Source organism: Pseudonaja textilis, chromosome 1 (genome assembly GCF_049901715.1).
Source record: "Pseudonaja textilis isolate UNSWEBS1 chromosome 1, rPseTex1.2, whole genome shotgun sequence".
Taxonomy (NCBI): Eukaryota; Metazoa; Chordata; class Lepidosauria; order Squamata; family Elapidae; genus Pseudonaja; species Pseudonaja textilis.
The window spans coordinates 320,581,819-320,600,718 of NC_141990.1; the positions used below are offsets into that span (position 1 = coordinate 320,581,819).

The 18,900-nt window shown below is 40.7% G+C and overlaps 1 protein-coding gene across 2 annotated transcripts in view; it reads left to right on the top strand.

Moving 5' to 3' along the window:
• The first annotated feature begins 7,584 nt into the window (after window positions 1-7,584).
• The window catches only part of KDM4B (lysine demethylase 4B), a 233,181-nt gene continuing 221,865 nt past the window's right edge, over window positions 7,585-18,900 (top strand). Inside the window, exon 1 of one of the 2 annotated variants that reach the window (XM_087922621.1) lies at window positions 7,585-7,756. The gene's annotated coding sequence lies outside the window, so the exon portion shown is untranslated. The remainder of the gene's footprint in view (window positions 7,757-18,900) is intronic. The other variant, XM_087922622.1, reaches the window with a different exon arrangement.

Genomic DNA, 18,900 nt, shown 5'->3' on the forward strand with positions numbered 1-18,900 from the left:
CCCCCCCAAAAAAAGTGAAGATTGAGGAACTTGCTTTTATATTATTTTGGTAGCATTTCCAATTCACATATATACGGATCAGCATAGGTCGAAGGGAACCTTGTATTGCTTGTCAGAGACCTGCTATTAAATTGGGGCGAAGCCGTTCTCTCACGCATCAAATCTTGTATGTAGCTCAATTGCTAGAACAATCTTCTGAAGCAATGGATCCAAGGCCATAAGTTTGAAGTGTTTTAACTGTTTTCCCTCGGTTGTGTCGGGACTCCGTTGTTTTATTTGTGTGCATCGTTTTTGTTTTTTGTTTAAAAAAACAACAGTTCTTCCTTATCAACCGTTTGTCTTAAAAGCCTTTTATGCAAAATGGCTACCTCTGCCTTTGTATTTGCCAGCCAGGTGCTGCTTTCTATTTTTGTGGTGTCTTATGGGAACACAGGAAAGCCATTGAAAAGGACAATTTAAAAGTCCTCTTTGCGGATCAGACTGATCTCTGAACCCTTTTTAAAAAAAAAAAAAAGAGCGAACTGCAAGCTGCCAGAGGAAAGTTTTGTTCTTGGAATTATCAACTATAATATTACCATTCTGTATCATTAGTTTTAGATGATCATCTTTGCGGTCCGCATGCGTGTTTCTTAACCTGCTAATTCTGAATTTTCTAGTTTTGCTTAGGATGGGAAACTAGATATGTAACTAGTTTTTGAATGGAAAATCTTGACTGTATATTCAGCGGTCAGTTGTTTCTCACCTCAACAGTCACAATACTCTACAGTGAATACCTCAACATAAGAAAATAAATAAACCAGGGTTGCTAAATAAATCACTCTTCACGTTAAACAGACTGGAACAAATGTACTTGTCTTTTTTGCATTTTTATAAATCTGTAATAATGTTCAGAAGAAAGCAACTTTTTTACCTTTCTGAATTATGCTAATTTTGTACAAACAGAAGTTCTCAAAATAAAATGCATTTCCTATCAAAAAGAGCCTGTGCCTTCTTGAATGCTGAAATAGTTTTGAGTTGGTCTGCTATCATGTTTCTATCTAAATTTCAGACATCTAGTTGCTGGGTTGTGGGCCATTAATGACTTGCAAGAATGCAATTCAGGTAGCCTTTGACTTAAAACCATCCATTTTAGTGATACCTTAAAGTTACAACGGCACTGAAAAAAGTGACTTATGACCATTTTTCACACGATTGTTGCAGCATCCCCCAGGGTTACATGATCAAAATTCACATGCTTGGTAACCCGTTCATATTTATGACGGTTGTGTCCCAGGATCACAAGATCCCCTTTTGTGACCTACTGAGGAGCTAAGTTGATGGGGAGGTCGGATTCCTCTCACAACTTTGTTGACTGCAGTGATTCACTTTACAACTGTGGCAAGAAAGGTCGCAATATGGAGCAAAACTCACTTAACCGTCTCGCTTAGCAGCAGAAATGTTGAGCTAAATTGTGATCCCCATTAAGTTGGAAGTTAAGTTGTGATTTGGGGGGGTCTATTGTAACTTTGAACAATCACTAAGTGGCCGGTTGTAAGTTGAAGACTACCTATATACTTTCATGCTGTTAATTACTTCCCAAAGCTTCCTACACAACGTAGCCTAGATCAGTGTTTTCCAAACTTGGCAACGAGTAACTTCTGACTTCCCAGCATGGTGCCTGAGGAATTCTGGGAGTTGAAGTCCATGTATCTTATTAAAGTTGCCAGGTGTGAAAAACACCGGCTTAAATAATTGGGGCGAGAACCAGTTTAGAGACCAGATGAGAAAATGGCAGGCCTTAGGCACCAACTCAGTGGGATGACTTTAACTAGTTTCTCTTTTCTCCACTCTAAAGAAGAAAAAGGCAATTTACTTTCCAAAAATCGGAAGCAAAATTGCCAGGAGTTGAAACCAACTCAGGCCCATGAACAGAGATGGCTGATTTTAGGAGTTTTGAGATGTTCAAAGTCATTAAGTCATCACAGCCAGCATGTGAACCTTTGGAACGAGCTATCTAAACGTGGAGGCAATACTGAGACTTTATTTGAAAGACTTTAAATTTAATAGCCGTACCAGGCTCAATTCTCCCCACTGCCTTTTGAAGTCGGGGAATTTTTTTTGTTTGCACTTACATTTCCTTTTCCTTCCCCAAAGCACAGAACAGACTTCAGATCCCTTCACAAAATGACAGGTAACCTTCATCCCACCTTCACAGAAATCTATAATTAACTAGAAGTCTCCTTTAATTAGCAAAATAGTTTTTTGGAGGATGGGCAGGGAGAAAGGGGGCATAAACCAATGGACTTTTGTTCATCTGTTAATTTAAGTGGTTTTGTGTGCACTTGTTCAGACATTAAATTAAAAATAACCTGCCTATTTCTTCAACCTAAATTGTTCAGTTCTTCATCTGGGTTTTACAAACCTGTCAGTGCTCAGTCTCTTTAAATAAAGGTGATCTCTGATTAAACTTTACCACCTTTCTGGGAACCAAACTGTGCAGATAGTCCTTGACTTCGGAGTACTATTGAGTCGTACATTTTCACTGTTGTTAAGTGAATCACTGCAATTAAGTGAAAGTGAAACCTCCTCCTCCTCCCCCACGGACTTTGCTTGTCAGAAGCTGGCTGGGAAGGGGGAAAACGGTGATCTCATGACCCCAAGACAGGGCAACTCATAAATACATGCCCTTTATCAAGGATCCGAATTGTGGTTTGCTGGCAGCCGGTGCTGAGGACTCAGATGAGGGGCCTGTGTGTGACGTGGGGATGGGGCCAGGACTATCAGAGTGGGGGGGCTGCTTGTGGAGATTGTGGAGGCGGGCAACGGCGATGCAGAGGAGCCCGTGCCCAGCGCGCATACACACAGGGCTGCTCGAAGGAAAGGGGCAACTCGTGAGAAAGGCTGCAAGGTGATGGCCCCTCCCTTAAAGAGATAAAAGCCAGCCTGAGAGACCGGGATTCTTTGCAGGAAGCAAAGAAGTTCTCGCACTTCAAGCCTTGTGGACGTTCGGACTATCCTGGTTTGTGTCTGGAGAACTGTTTTGAATAGTTCTTGGCAACTTTTATCTAGTGTTCTTGGCAGCCTTGCACAACTTTGGCAAGGCTCGTTCTTATCAGAGACAATTAGTTTTCATAGCCTTTTAACGGAACGAATGGAATTCACAGAGAAGCATTACAAGGTCTTGCTTTTACCTCCGGTGTTTGTTTCCTTGGAACAAGGTTGGGTCAGAACACGAAGGTTTATTCCGTGACCATGGGAATGCTGCAATGGGGAAAATTGGTCAAAGTACTTTTTTCAGTGCTACTGTAATTTTGATTAGTCGCTAAACAGGTGGTTGTAAGTGGAGGACTACCAGTAATGTTCCTTGTACAGAATCATTCCACATCTAACTGCCTTACTTACTGGAGAACAAGCCAAAACAACTTCCTTCTGTCTGACTTTGAAAATTTTCCTACAAGAACCAGCCTGGAATAGAAATTAATGGTGTTGGACCAAGAATGGGCAGGCTTGATATAGTAGTTTCGTTCCCATTCATTCAATTTATTAATTAGAAATTAGAAATAATTCGTTTTAACATACACATATACATTAATTAAATATAGACAAAAGTTGTTAATTATAATTACTGTGTGGCATGTGCATTTACATGCTATAAAGAGCAGGGTAAAACTAAAGGGAAAATATAGATTTCTATATAAATATATAGAATATATATGCATATCTGTAGAGAAAATATATAGAATTCATACATAAAGAGAAGCAAGATATAAATATCTTATTCATTTAATGTAAAAACGTGATAAAAATTAGCATATGGCATCTACAGAGATGATGCAGTCTCTAATATAAACATTTGAAGTGGCAGCAAATCTATATCTACATCCATCTACCCATTATATATATAATCCATCATTTATTTATCTTGTTCATCATCTATTGATCATCTAGTTCAGAGGTCTCTAAACTTGAATTCTGGGAGTTGAAGTCCACAAGTCTTAAAGTTGCCAAGCTTGGGGATCCCTGATCCATCCATCCATCTATCTATCTATCCATCCATCCATCCATCCATCCATCCATCCATCCATCGGTGGCATTAATTTTTTTTACTATCGGTTCTGTGGGTGTGGCTTGGTGGGCGTTGCAGGGAAGGATACTGTAAAATCTCCATTCCCTCTCCACCCCACTAACCTGCTTTCCAGCTCCTGTGCAGGGAAACCAAAGAAGACCCAGCCAATCAGCTGGGACTCAATGGGAGGTGGAGAAGAGATTGGGGCGGGGCCAGTCAGAGATGGGATTGGCTGGTTCTTTGAACTACTCAAATGTTTCGCTACCGGTTCTCCAGAACTGGTCAGAACTGGCTGAATACCACCTCTATATCTATCTATCCATATATCTATATCCGTCATTTATATCTATCCATATATCTATATCTATCTATATCCATCATCTATTGATTATCTATCTATCTATCTATCTATCTATCTATCTATCTATCTATCTATCTATCTTGTCCATTATCTATTGATCATCTATCTTGTCCATTACCTATTATCTATCCTATCTATCTATCTATCTAGCTAGCTAGTCCATTATCTATTTTTTTTTAAATATAGTTTATTAATTTTTACAATTAAAACCAGTCACAATACATACACAAATAAGCAAAAGAAAGAAAGAAAGAAAAGAAAGGAAAGAGAAGAGGAAGAGAGGGAAAGAATTTTAAGAAAAGAAAGAAAGAAAGAGGTTGCAGGATTAAAAGTATTCTTATTTTAACAGTTTGCAAGATCTTCTTTTGTTTTCATCACCTTAACTTGTATCATATAACCACACCTGTTTTTAACTTATATCCCTACCTCGTTATTATGTATTGATACTTTTCTTTTATGCCTTATAATATATTATTTATCTTTGGTCAATCCAATTATACCAACAATTCCAGCTGTCATAGTATAGTGAAGTGTCTTCGTTTTTTAGCGCCAAAGTCAATTTATCTATTGATCATCTATCTTGTCCATTACCTATCTATCTATCTATCTATCTAGTCCATTATCTATTGATCATCTAGCTTGTCCATTACCTATTATCTATCTATCTAGTCCATTATCTATTGATCATCTATCTTGTCCATTACCTATTATCTATCTATCTATCTATCTAGTCCATTATCTATTGATCATCTAGCTTGTCCATTACCTATTATCTATCTATCTATCTATCTATCTAGTCCATTATCTATTGATCATCTATCTTGTCCATTACCTATTATCTATCTATCTATCTATCTATCTATCTATCTAGTCCATTATCTATTGATCTATCTTGTCCATTACCTATTATCTATCTATCTATCTAGTCCATTATCTATTGATCATCTATCTTGTCCATTACCTATTATCTATCTATTTATCTATCTATCTATCTATCTATCTATCTATCTATCTATCTATCTATCTATCTAGTCCATTATCTATTGATCATCTATCTTGTCCATTACCTATTATCTATCTATCTATCTAGTCCATTATCTATTGATCATCTATCTTGTCCATTACCTATTATCTATCTACCGTATTTCCCCATGTATAAGCACCCCCTTTGTATAAGCCACCCCCCCAATTTTTGGACTGTGAAGTTTTGAAAAAAATATTTTATTAGAGAAACAAGTTATGAAGAAAGAAAATTTACAAAGAAACAAAATTTGACGTCTAGATCTACAACTTCGGTCATGACGCCGAAAGCAGTGTGGGCGACGCTAGCAATCTACGCATCGGAACGAGACTAGGAACGAAGCATTCAGGCCGATGCCTAGCGTATGCATTTCTATCACGTACTCGTACTCGTATCATCACTTACAATTTTTACAAAAAAGTATAGCATACTGCTGGAGAACCAGTTTATTCCTACTTTATTATTTTATGCATTTTTCACGTATAAAAAGTGTACCTGCTTTGTATATGCCACCCCCCTACTTTTTGGGCTTGAAAATTTTGGAAAAAAGGGGTGGCTTATACATGGGGAAATACAGTATTTATCTATCTATCTATCTATCTATCTATCTATCTGTCTGTCTGTCTGTCTATCTATCTATCTATCTAGTCCATTATCTATTGATCATCTATCTTGTCCATTACCTATTAACTATCGATCTATCTAGTCCATTATCTATTGATCATCTATCTTGTCCATTACCTATTATCTATCTATCTATCTATCTATCTATCTAGTCCATTATCTATTGATCATCTATCTTGTCCATTACCTATTATCTATCGATCAATCTAGTCCATTATCTATTGATCATCTATCTTGTCCATTACCTATTATCTATCTATCTATCTATCTAGTCCATTATCTATTGATCATCTATCTTGTCCATTACCTATTATCTATCTATTTATCTATCTATCTATCTATCTATCTATCTATCTATCTATCTATCTAGTCCATTATCTATTGATCATCTATCTTGTCCATTACCTATTATCTATCTATCTAGTCCATTATCTATTGATCATCTATCTTGTCCATTACCTATTATCTATCTATCTATCTATCTATCTATCTATCTAGTCCATTATCTATTGATCATCTAGCTTGTCCATTACCTATTATCTCTCTATCTCTCTATCTATTTATCCATCTAGTCCATTATCTATTGATTATCTATCTACCTACAATCTATCCATCCTCTATCTACCTATCCATTCTATCATCCCCCTCCCCCCCGCAAAAGAAATGTGGCCAATGCAATGTAAAGGATAAAATATTAAATTAAGAAGCGACCACAATAAAATCACCATAACGCGGAGCCACAGAATTGCAGCGAGACGGAGGTTTTAATTGAACCGATTGGTAGATAAAAGATAGAATCCACATCTGATGGCAAATAATACAATAATACCCACTCGGCTGTTCTGGCACAGCACTTCGGAGGAGAGTCCCAATGGGCGGAGTAGGATTTGAACCCCCACACCTCAAGTTAGGTGCAATGTTATGCACGGCCGCAACTCCCACCCGAGGATCTGCACCCCTATTCGTGTCCCCCCACTCCTTTTTTTTTTTTTTTGCCCACCAGGATCGCTGAGCAACGTGTAAGCAAACTCGCGTGGGGGACAGAAGAGAGGAGGCGGGGGGAATAGCTCGTGAGGGCGTGGCCTGCGGAAAAAGAACCCGCCCACTCTCCCCCGATTGGTGCGCCAGGCCCCGCAAACCCCGCCCACCCCCGCGCGACTGCTGCTGTGCACGTCCTCACGTAGGCCGCTCGCGTCGCTTCACCCATCCCTTCCCAAGGGGCCCCGAAAGGGCGTGGCCTGGCCTGGCCTGGCCCAGCCCACCTTTTTTTCCTCGTCCCTCCGCCAATCCGAGCGACGCTGCCATCCAGCGCCTCCCGATCGGGCGGTGCCTGTGTCTCCCTCACCGCGACTCCTGATTGGTCGCCGCCCGTTAACCAATGACCAGCGCCGGAGCGGAAGAGAGAGAAAAGAAAGGCGACGCGAGCCTCCCGGAGCTCTTTAACCAACGTGGAGGCGGGGCCCGGCAGGCGGGTAAAGCCATTGGCGGAGACGCCCGTGGACTTGGCTTGCGATTGGAGGGCCCGGCCGTCCCTCCGCGCGCGGCAGCAGCCAATCGGCGGCCGGTGGCGGGGGCTGCTCGGCCGTTGGAGGCGGAGGAGAGGCAAACGGCTGTTTTCTGAGGCGCCCCTCCCCCTCCCACCCGCTTTGCTCCCCTCAGCGGCCGCTCGGACAGGCGACGACGTGACGGGAACCGTTGCCGACCGGTGAGTCGAGCGTCGTCGACCGTGGAGGGCTGGGCGGTTTTCCTCAGGGGGAGGGGGCGGGAGAGCCAGTGGGCCGTCCGTCGCCGCCGCACGGCCTGGGCCGCGGGTCCTGAGGGCTATCGAGGCCCTCCCCTTCCCCGTCACGAGAGGGGCCCCCTGCAAAACCCTGAGGGGGAGTCTCGTCGCTGAGGGATCTGGAGCCCGAGGACACCCTCGGCCCCCGACCGAGGGGCTTCCGACGGGGGAAAAGTGAGGAGGGTCCTGCATGCCGTCGCGGTTCCCCCCTCAAGAGAAGAGACCATTTTGGCCCCTGAGGTTCCTATTCCCGAAGCTGGGGAGACTCTGGGATTTGGGTGAGGTTCCGAAAGGTCATCTAGTCCACCCCCCTCCCTTTCCCCTCAGCATCCTCACTTCCACAGGCCCGAAAGGGGATGCTCTCGTTTTCTTGAGGTTTTCGCCGTTCGGGGGTTTCGCGGTTGTTTCTTAACGGGGCGGGGTGGTGGTGGTGGTCCTCGGCTTGCGACGGGCAACTTGGAGCGCCCCCCGAATTCCTGTGGCTAAGTGAGACGGTTGTTAAATGAGCTTGGCTCCATTTGACCACCTTTCTTGGCCAGGGGTGGGGGGGGGGTTGACTGAGTCCCTGTGTTGACTGTTCAGTTTAGGGACACGGTGGTTTTAAGTGAATCTGGCTCACTTCCCTGTTGACTTTCCTGGTCACGGGAAGGTCGCAAAAGGGGATCGGGCGGTCATAAATGTGAGTCGGTTGCCAAGCGGGTGAATTTTTTGATCACGTGACCGTGGGGAATGCTGTGGCGGTGGTGGTTGGGAGTCACTTTTTGCGGTGTTCACGTTGAACCGTCATTAAATGAACTGCGGTAAGTCGAGGACTTCCCCGTACAGAGGTCTCTCTCAACCTTGGCGGCAGTTTTGGGATGTGAGGACTTCAACTCCCAGAATTCCCTAGCTTCGGTTCCTAGAATTCTCCACTCCCAGACATTTGAAAGTTGCTGAGGTGGAGAGATGTGGTTGTGTGGTATTGTGTTCCCTGTCCTCTAATGGGACGTTATAGGTATGTCCTTGTGGGGCTTTGAAGATGGTTCATGTATTCCCTATCTACCCTTAGTTTAGTCTGCCCAGCGTTTCTCAACCTTGGCAGGTTGAAGATGAGTGGATTTCAACTCCCAGAATTCCCCAGCCACCATGCCTTAAGGTAGTTGGACTTCAACTCCCAGAATTTCTTGGCCACCATGCTTTAAGATAGTTGGATTTCAACTCCCAGAATACCCTAGCTGGTATGCTTTAAGGTAGTTGGACTTCAACTCCCAGAATTCCCCAGCCAGAATGCCTTAAGGTAGTTGGACTTCAACTCCCAGAATTCCCCAGTCACCATGCCTTAAGGTAGTTGGACTTCAACTCCCAGAATTCCCTAGCCAGCATGCCTTAAGGTAGTTGGACTTCGACTCCCAGAATTCCCCAGCCAGAATGCCTTAAGGTAGTTGGACTTCAACTCCCAGAATTCCCCAGCCAGAATGCCTTAAGGTAGTTGGACTTCAACTCCCAGAATTTCTCGGCCACCATGCCTTAAGGTAGTTGGACTTCAACTCCCAGAATTTCTCGGCCACCATGCCTTAAGGTAGTTGGACTTCAACTCCCAGAATTCCCTAGCCACCATGCTTTAAGGTAGTTGGACTTCAACTCCCAGAATTCCCCAGTCACCATGCCTTAAGGTAGTTGGACTTCAACTCCCAGAATTCCCCAGCCAGAATGCCTTAAGGTAGTTGGACTTCAACTCCCAGAATTCCCCAGCCACCATGCTTTAAGGTAGTTGGACTTTAACTCCCAGAATTCCCCAGTCACCATGCCTTTAGGTAGTTGGACTTCAACTCCCAGAATTCCTTGGCCACCATGCCTTTAGGTAGTTGGACTTCAACTCCCAGAATTCTTCGGCCACCATGCCTTAAGGTAGTTGGACTTCAACTCCCAGAATTCCCTGGCCACTATGCTTTTAAGAGTCCAACTATCTTAAAGCAATGCTGGCTGAGGAATTCTGGGAATTGAAATTCATGTATCTTCAACTGGCCAAGTTGAGAAACGCTGCTCTAGGATATTTTTTCTGGACTCCGTGGGTCTCACTCCCCTTCTTTGCACTCTTGTCCTGAAATGGCTCCCATACTAGAATGGGGATCTGCCAATGCAAAATATAATTTAATGGTTTTTAAAAGTATTCTTTTATGCAGCTTGAAACCCAATTTTAATTTTTAGTAGCCAAATTATATGCTTCACACTTATCCAACTGGTTAGTAGTCAGCTTTCTACACTATTTTCACACATGCTGCGTCTTCGGTTTCAGTTTCCCCTCTGTGACATAAACATTGTTTTTTGTTACATTAATCTTATTTTATTTTTGAACCCACCTCTAAGTTAGTTTTTGAACGTTTTCCATTTTCTAGGGTTTCCAAGTCCTGCTGAACTTTACAGATTTATAGTTCTTCCAATTCCTTTTCTGTGGTATTTATAAAATGCCATGTATGCAGACCAAGATTCGTTTAGGTTGAGTGGGGAGGAGTTTTGTATGGTATTTTGGATCCACCTAATAAACTTGCAAATCATATATCCAGCTTGCTAATGAGAATTTCATGGGTGTTTTATTGGGTGCTTGGCTGAGTAGATCTACAGCTTTCTCACAATTTGCTGAGGAATTAATAGATTAAAAGAATGGAATGAGATTATCCAGAGTTGGTTCTTATAAATCTAGGCTAATATCTAGATATCACTGTATTATTTTAATAGTGTTTGCATTTTATGGTTTGCTCTGAATCCATCCAAAGGATTCATATGAGATTGGCTGATGTGTTGTTGGTCTTTGGATTCTTTTTCTTTGCTCTTTTTGGTTCATTTTTGAAGACTCTATTTCAACATGGTTCAGCCTTCCCAATTTTGATGAGCTGCAACTCTGATTGTCCCAAGAGTGCACAGTGTTGGTCATGCTGGCTGGACATTTTGTTGAAATTGATATCAGGCTGATAAATTGTCTCCCCTTTCTCCAATAGTGAGGTGTATAATGGAAAGAGATGATCATGGGAATGAGAGTGGAAAAATTCTAAGGAAGATTGGTCTAATAAGTTTTACTTATACAGCACTGAATTTAGCCTAACAAAATATGCAAATCAAGCCTCTGGTTGATTGTTTCATATGATTTATTATTTTGTATGCATTGCAAATCCAGAAAATTAGTGTCCCCTGATAGAACCCAGGAAGTAGGCATTTCCTTTCCTCTGGAATAGTTTCCTTCCAGAGATTAAAATAGCTGTTGACCTGGTTTTAAATAAGTCTTGATGACTTGGCTTTTTCTACACACCTGGTCAACCTTTTGGAGAATATGTGATCTTGAGGGTTTTGATTTTATTGTTCTTTGTGAATATTTGTCTTTAGTTTGTGCTATTTATAATGTATTATACTTTGTAATATTGTGTACTGCACTGAATGGTTATTATGGAGTCAAGCAGCCTTTGAAATTTGATAAATTTGATTGAATAAGGTAATGGGTAAGCATGTTGTGAAAACAAAACACAGTATACTTTTTAAAACCAAAATTTTGTTTGATTAAAAGGAATCTTGGCGTTTCATGTGAAGGCATGATAAAATATTTCAAGCGCTCCTCTCATTTAATGGTATTCAGAGGTCTAGTGCAAGGGACAGAAAAAAGTTGAGTGGAATTTTGTTGGAGAATTAAGTCTAGGTCAGATTTGCTTTTATTATATTTTCCCATGTCTGAATCCATGAAAGAGAAGTTGCTTCATGAGAGAAGGGGCGTATGTTGGGGAGAACCTAACCATACAGACATGTACAATACAGTAATTTGCATCCCTTCCTCCCAGTTACATAAAGAAGAGAATGATAGCATGTTCACAAACCAAGGTCTGGACTGGATGGAGACTAAAACCCGCTGCCACTTCAGGAACAGAGATTACTGCTGTTAACTGCTAAATGCAGGATTAAGTATGGTAGAGGGGAGGTGACTCAATGTTAAGAGCAAAAGTTGTACTTCCACCCTTAGGAATGAATTATAGCTAGGACATGATTGCTGTTGGTGTGAGAACAGACTGCTGGACTAGATGGATCAGGAATCTGATCCAGCAAGGCACATTTTATGTTCTAATGCCTTGTCAGGGACCTTTGAAATTGTAGTGACTATTTCCATTCAGCCATAAAAAATTAATAGATTGAGTATAAAGATGTATTTATTAATACTATTTATATATTCTTTGTTCAGATAAAATGTAGAATTATGGAACATATTTACCATATACAGAGCTTGTTAGGTGTACGTGGTTAATTGTGCCAGATTAGAAACCAGCAGAATGTGAATTGTATAGATGATCATTTATTGAATAGAATACTTTATTTACATCACCACGATGGAAAAAAGATGTTGAGACTCTAGACTAGAAAGAGTGCAGAGAAGAGCAACAAAGATGATTGGGGACTGGAGGCTAAAACATAGGAAGAGCAGTTGCAAGAATTGGGTATGCTTAATAAAAAGTGCTAGGGGTGACATATCAGTTTTCCAATATGACATGGGTTGCCAGAAAGAAGAGGTCCATCTATCCTCCAAAGCACCTGAAGGCAGGACAAGAAGCTAAACTAATCAAGTAGAAAAGCAACCTGGAATTAAAGGGGAAATTTATTGACAGAACAATTAATCAGTGGAACGATTTGGTTCCAGAAGTTGTGAATGCTCCAACGCTGGAAGTTTTTAAGAAGAGATTGGACAGCCATTTGTCTCAAATGTTATAGGGTTTCTTGCCTAAGCAGGGAGCTGGATTAGAAGACCTCCAAGGTCCCGTTCCAACTCTCGTTACTCTATTCTTACTCCTAGTCCTGTTCTATAGTGTGATTAGACACACAAGGAATTAGTCTCTGGTTCAGAAGCACTCAGTGTACATGCAGGGCAACAGAGAGAATCATCATCATAAAATCAATAAAAGGGGGAAGTAAAGAAGACAAGGAGAGGGGAAAAAAACTGTCCTGTCTGTATGTAGTTGTCTAGACATGATCAGGTTCCCACCCCCTTTGTGCCACTTGTTTAACTAGCACTTGTTCAGTGACCAAACGGTGCTGCACAAGTAGTTATGACCAGTCCTCACGATTGTGTCATTTGCAACACCCTCTGATCACAGTCTCTGATCTTGGCACAAAATTGGTCCATCTCTCTCAGCCCTAGGAAAAAGGCAATGGCAAATGATTTTCAAACGTGCTGTCCAGGAACCTGGAAAGTCATGTGTTGAGACTGACTTGAAGCCTGACCTGCTCACCCACCCCGCCCCAATATGGTTACTGGTTTTTCATGGAAATTTGCATACACTTTATAACTAATCACTGTAACATCTTGCTTGATCGGTCAGTGCTATCTCCCCGTCCTGGATGAGCTTGCAAGTATTCTTTTCTTTCTCTCCATGCTTGGAGATGAAGACAATATCATCCCTGTTGTTAGGAAATGTTCCCGTACTCTGGGATTTCCTCCCTTTTTTTCTACTCGTGGGGAGGAGATCCTGGCTTCTGACATTGCTCTAAAGGCAAACTTGGCAACTTTAATAAGACTTGTGGACTTCAACTCCCATAATTCGCCAGCCATCCTGGGAGTTGAAGTTCACAAGTCTTAACTTGCCAAGTTTGCAGAGCCCTGCTCTAAAGGTGTCACTTTGCTTATCTTGGTGAGCATGACAAGTGATTGGGCTATGGGTGTGATAGATGTGACATTTTGGAAGCACTTGGGACTTCCATTTTCAGAATTGGGACCAAAATTCTAGTAGTTCTAGTAATTTCAGTAGCTTTACTGACCCTATTTGTCCAATACCCTTTAACTACAGTAGTCAACCTAATTGTATCTCCTAACTAGCTGTGTCCAGAGACCATTTACATACTATGGATTTCCCACTTCCTTTAGTCGTGCCTGATATTCCATGAGCCATTGTCCTAGGAAACTGGGGGGAGGAGGGAAGGTTTTATGTCATCAATGGCTCCTTTGGTGGGCAGAAGGGAAGCAACAGGCATGGCTTGACCCCTGTGGGCAGCCTCTGTCTTTGAGATATATGCATCATTTAAATAATGCTTGAGGAAAACAGAAAACAGAAACGCCCCCGCTCCCATTTGTTGTCCCTTCTTCTCAATTGTCCCTCCCCAGCACAGCCATCATAATGGAAAGTCAGCAGTAGAAAACAATAGATTCTTTAGAATGTAGGGTGGGAATTTTATCAAAGTTCGACCAAGTGGCATTGATTCTTGGTGTATTGTGCTTAAAGGATACTTGGATCTATATACTGTACAGATATATATGTTATATGCATATTTACAGGAAAAGAAGATGACTGGACCTTAAGTCAGAAATATTGTGACTGCTTACTACAGGTGGATGTTTTGTGATTTGTCTGTTAAGGCAGTGCAGTTTTTAGTGCTGTTATAGGGAGAACTGAACTACTTTGTTGTGAAAGAAACGTGGATGCACATGGCCCAAATCCTAAAGGTGTTTTTTCAGAGCTTGCTTTAGCTTGAAGACCTTTTGCTCCTCATCCAAGAAGCTTCCTCAGTTCTTCAGAACTGAAGAAGCTTCTTGGATGAGAAATGAAACATCTTCAAGCAAAATAAAGAAAGTCCAGTTGCCTTTTGAAAAAGCACCTTCGGGACAATCATGATCTGGATGATGAAGAATCTCCATAGATAAGGTCTAATGTCTTACATATAGAGAAAATATTGCATTAAAGTAGCAAAACAAACCATTTCTCTTCCTCATTTTTGTGAGGAAGAGACATTGAAAATGTATGTTATATGTAAAGGATGGAGAAATACTTGTGTTTCCTATTATGCCATATGTAAAGAGCTGGATTTTAAGGCATCCCTTTAAATTAAATGGAGGAAAAACATTTGTTCAACTTCCAAGAGAGTAAAGAAATAGGTTTAATCTTAAGTTTTATTTAATCTAAGCTTTTGCTCACAAAAGTTGTATTGTGTATATCATAATACAGTAGTTTTCAGTCTTTTAGGCTAGAAAAGTTTGTACATGTAAAAATGTAATTTAAAAAACAAGATGTTTAGAATAACAGAGTTGAAAGGGACCTTGGAAGTCGTCTAATCTAGGGATCTCCAACCTTGACAGCTTTAAGTCTTGTGGGTGTTGAAGTCCACAAGTCTTAAAGTTGCCAAGGTTGGAGACCCCTGGACTATAACTTGGATTGATTAATTGTTCTCACCGTCAGGAAATTTCTCCTTAGTTTTAGGTTGGTTCTTTCCTTGATTAGTTTCCACCCATTGGTTCTTGTCCTTCCCTCAGGTGCTTTGGAGCAAGGGTCTCCAACTTTGGCCACTTTAAGACTTGTGGACTTCAACTCCCAGAATTCCTCAGCCAGCTTTACACTGCTTTGCTGACTGAGGAGTTCTGGGAGTTGAAGTCCACAAGTTTTAAAGTGGCCAAGGTTGGAGATCCCTGCTTTGGAGAATAGTTTGATTCCCTCTTCTTTGTGGCAACCTCTGAGACATCAGAAGACTGCTATCATAACTCTCCTAATCCTTCTTTTCATCGGATTAGACATATCTAGTTCCAGCAACGGTTCTTTATATGTTTTAGCCTCCATCTTTGTTATCTTTGTTGCTCTTCTCTGCACTGTTTTTAGAGTCTCAACATCTTTTTTACATCGTGATGACCGAAATTGGATACAGTATTCCAAGTGTGACCTTACCAAGGCCTTATAAATTGGTATTAACACTTAACCTGATCTTGATTCTATCCCTCTGTTTATGCAGCCTAGAACTGTGTTGGGTTTTTTGGCAGCTGCTGCACACGGCTGGTTCATATTGAAGTGATTGTCTGCTAGGACTCCCAGATCCCTCTCACAGTTACTATTATTGAGCCAGGTACCGCATATACTGTAGCTGTGCACTTTATTTTTCTTGCCTAAATGTGGAACCTTTTTTTCATTTTTTTGAATTTCATTTTGTTAAATAGCGCCCAATGTTCAAGTCTGTCAAGACCCTTCTGTACCGTAAGCCTATCTCCTGGAGTGTTGGCTATTCCTGCTAGCTTGGTGTCTGCAAATTTGAAATTTATGTCACTACATAATGGCTCATTGGGAATATCCATTCAGAAGTGCTAGAATTGGGATTTTTCAGAATATCCAATTCATAGAAAGTCAAACTGTTAAAGCTCAGTGATAAGTAACTTTTGCAAGAACCTGAATTCAAGCAGGGGGAAAAGTTTCAGAACACAAAACTGCTCAGTTTTTCTACTCCTCCAGGAAGAGCCGTTTTAAAATTCTGTTTGTTAAATAATGTTGCCTGCCCATAAATACAGTACATGGCACAGATGAACTTCAGTTCCTTATTTACATCTGTAAAACCACAGCTTCCGATTAAGCAGAAACCCACTTTTCAGAAAAGTTGTTTGGTGATGGTAGCAAACAGAAAAAAAAAATCAAGAGCCCAGCTAAAAAGCAGAAGTGGGCTTCTGAATCTCAAAACACACCATACATTAACTTTGCTGCCTAATACGTGATGGGCTCGTTATAATTTTATCTCAGTATTCACCATTCTGCTCACTCTACCTGGATTCATTTGCTTTCCTCTAGAGCGGTCTTAGTTCTAGCCTTAGCAACTTTGAGAGGCGTGGAGTTCTATTCGCAGAATTTTGGGGAATTTGGGTTGAATTGAAGTCCATGCATCTAAAAGTTCCTAATGCTGAGCAACACTACTCTAGAACCTTAGTGGTTGCGAGAGGCTGTTGTCTTAATTCACCTGGAGGGAGCCAGATGTAGGTCTGATGTATACCTTGAAAACAATAGCCATGTTTAAATTAGATTGTGAAAAAAATACACGTCTTTGAAATACTGGCAGTTATTATACTGGATGGCTACTAAAGCATCAAGTAGAATTATTAATTAGATAAGTATTTATGCAGTTCCTCTGGCGGGTTGGTGCTTTTTGGTCATCTGAGATGGCCCAAATTGGTCCTCTTGCTCTTAGGTTGGGAGTTAATGCTGTACTCCTCCCTAGGATTTCCAAGAGAGACTGACCTTTGAAACTCAAAGGGGTTTAAAGATTGGACCATGGAAACTATCCACAGATAGCATTTTTCCCCTAGTCATCTTGCAATCCTGCCTGATAAGCAGAGAATAGAAAACACCACTGATGCCTAGGTACTGAGCAGTGTCGGGTGTAAGAGGATCTACATGCTGTGTATTTATGTATGCTTGCTTTTCTCTGACCAACATTTCCACACGGGGTATGTGCTTGAGAGATTTTACTTTTTTTCCAGTCAGGAAATATAATTCCTGAAGCTTGTTTTTGTTGGATGAACGTGGTGATTACTCTGTCAGATAGTTGTAGTATAGTGTGATATTTATAAAATGTATAGCAAAGAAGTAAAAAAGTATGTTTGAGAGTCATCCTTGGTTAAGATCTTCTATATACTATTGTACATTACTATAAATGTGCATTTTCTGGAGATTTTTTTTTTCAGCTAGATTTCTAACCCAGAATATTCAAAAGAAGAATAAGCTTGAAAGATATGAATGTAGGGATTGGAATATATGGTGATCTTTATATAATGTCATACAAATTAAAATATGCTTTTGGGAGCCCCAAATATTTCTGATCTGTAGAAAATATTTATAAAGAAAAAATATACTCAATCTAAAGAAAAAACTCTGGAACCACTTTGCAGTTCTACATTATATGTAAATTGGTGCAGTACTATATATTATTTCCAGCATCATATTTGCATAGCTTTTACGATGAAGGTTCAATATTTTGCAAATATTTGCTTATTTATCAGTATGTTGTTTTTAAAAAATTATATTTCTTAAATTAACACATACTTACAAGTTTGTGATAATGTAAAAGCAGGAAAAAAAACACCAAAATTCTACTTTAAATATTGTACATTAGTATCAAAATTACAACATTTTGGTATGAAAACAGGAAAGAAGAATTTAAATTTGCATGGTGTCTTTAGTGACAAAAATGTTTTATAGCAACTTTTCCAGGCTTAAAAGTAATCTTTTGTCTTTGGGGAGAAAATTGTACAAACTACATCATGTAATAAAAAACTCTTTTCTCATCCAGCCTTGCTTTTGAAAATAACGGGTCTCCTATGTTGAATGCAGTTATGATTAATTCAGAAGAAGACAGTTTTCCCCTTACCACAAGTAGCTAAGCAATTGCCTGTATATAACTCCTCCTTTAATATAGTTTCATATACTTTGGCTCAAGATAGTGATAACTAGTGGTAACTTTCCTTCCCCCAATGGGTTCTTATTTATGCAGTGTAGTTTATATTCCTTCCTTACAGAAGTTTATTCCTTTTATCCTGTTGCTTTGTCTACACTGAATGCTATCTCATATATATATATGTTTAGGAAATGGGGATATATGAGATAATACAACTTAGTGCCTCTCGGATTTGTTGGTACGCAACTTCTATCATTTTGTAATTAGACTTTAGTGGCGCAGTGGTTAGAGTGTAGTACTGCAGGCTACTTCTGCTGACTGCCAGCTGCCCTGCAATTTGGCAGTTTGAATCTCACCAGGCTCAAGGTTGACTCAGCCTTCCATCCTTCTGAGGTCTGTAAAATGAGGACCCAGATTGTCTGGGGGGGTGGGGGTGGGGAGATGCTGACTCTGTAAACCACTTAGAAAAGACTGTAAAGTACTGTGAAGCAGTATATAAGTCTAAGCGCTATTGCCATCGCTAGACTGGCATTGCTAGCTGAGGATGATGGGATCTGTACCTGCAGAGCTGATACGGATCTTCTCAAAAACTCATGCTTTGACGTTGGACAAATTAAAATTACAATCCATACAGTAGGATCCCCGTTGTGTACAGTGAGCTGGTTAATTATTAATGTGCAGGCTAGCTAGAACTGACTTTCCATTATGATGGCTGTGCTGGGGCGTTGTTACATGTTTCGATACTTGCATGACCTTAACTAATTAGGATTGATCATTGAACTTTCTAAACTTAATTACATATGATACCCCCAAATGTTTATCATTAAAAATTATTTGACTATTGGCAGTCTTAACCATCTACTTCTCCACTGAGCTGAAGGGAGAATCCAGGATGGGTAGTCTCTAGTCTTCTAGCTCTGCAGACT